This window comes from Nematolebias whitei, chromosome 21, assembly GCF_014905685.2.
Source record: "Nematolebias whitei isolate Nwh7 chromosome 21, NemWhi1, whole genome shotgun sequence".
NCBI lineage: Eukaryota > Metazoa > Chordata > Actinopteri > Cyprinodontiformes > Rivulidae > Nematolebias > Nematolebias whitei.
Window position 1 is genome coordinate 5731932 of NC_056518.1, and position 1322 is coordinate 5733253.

Here is a 1322-nt window from a genome sequence, read left to right on the forward strand (position 1 = left end):
TTGGATTTTTCTACCTGGATTATTGAGCATGCATCAGGATATTAATGAGACACTTGGCTTGCCATAATTGTCGAGGGCCCTCTTGTGGCTGAAAATGGTAGTGTTCAATATTTTCCATGTCAGAATGAATGCAATCGTCAGATCTCAGCCAAAAATTAGGTTATATTATAAATATGGAGAAAAATATAAATATACTAGTGAAACATTTAGCCTCTTTTTAATTCAAGAATCTGTTCAAATCACAAGAAATTAATGTTTTTCAACCATATCCGTGATGGTTATGGTACAAAAATTGTGTACAATCTAAAGAAATTTAAAAACCAAACATTAGCATCATTGTAGGTCATTTTTTTGTTTGTCTTTTGAACGCGAGAAGTTTCTTTCAGTAATGATTGTACTGCCCTCACTGCGAGTTCTGCGTGTTTGTTGTCAAGCTCTCAGTATCGATCCGTCCGCAGGTTACAATTATACTTTTCAGAGTGTGTTTGCAAATGCACGTGTGTAATTCTTTAATAAGAAAATGTCATGTGACTATCAATTTACTGGTGCACACCTGGTTAACGGGCACCTACAGGTCATCATAGAGTTAGTTTTCAGAGGGACAAAGGGAAGACTTGAACTTTACAACCAAAATGTACTTTGTACTGACTGTACATCTGTCTTACTTTTTACACAACTGTACTTTTAACAATTGTAATAAGAAGACTATAAACCTAATAAGTTTGATTCTTTTCTGATCAAGATTTTTTTTATTGCCAGGCCACTGTGTGGCTTGGGAGGGGTGGGTGGGGTAGTAAATTATGTTAGATATGTTGTTGTTTGTGTTGATTTTTGGTGGAATTGATCAAAACAAATGGATAAAATCCAACCTGACAATCAAAGGAAATGGCTCTCATACTGAGAAGTTTGGTATGGAAGCAAATCAGTATCACCAGATTTTGAATTTAAAATAATAATAAGACAAAATATTTTTTGCTGTGAAATTGTTGTATATTTTGTCTTTAAATTAAACTTTTAATGTTTGATTGCCAATATTTAATGTTATTTTTCTGTGTAAAAACAATAGACGTTATATTTTTATACACACATATTATCGTATAGTCTCCAGTACATATACATATATATATATATATAAATACACAAAGTAAATATATACATATATATATATATAAATATATACTTTGTATATATAATATATATACATATATATATATATGTATATATACATATATATATACATATATACATGCAAGTATGTATATATATGTGTGTATATATGTATGTATATATATGTATATATATATATGTATATATATATATAT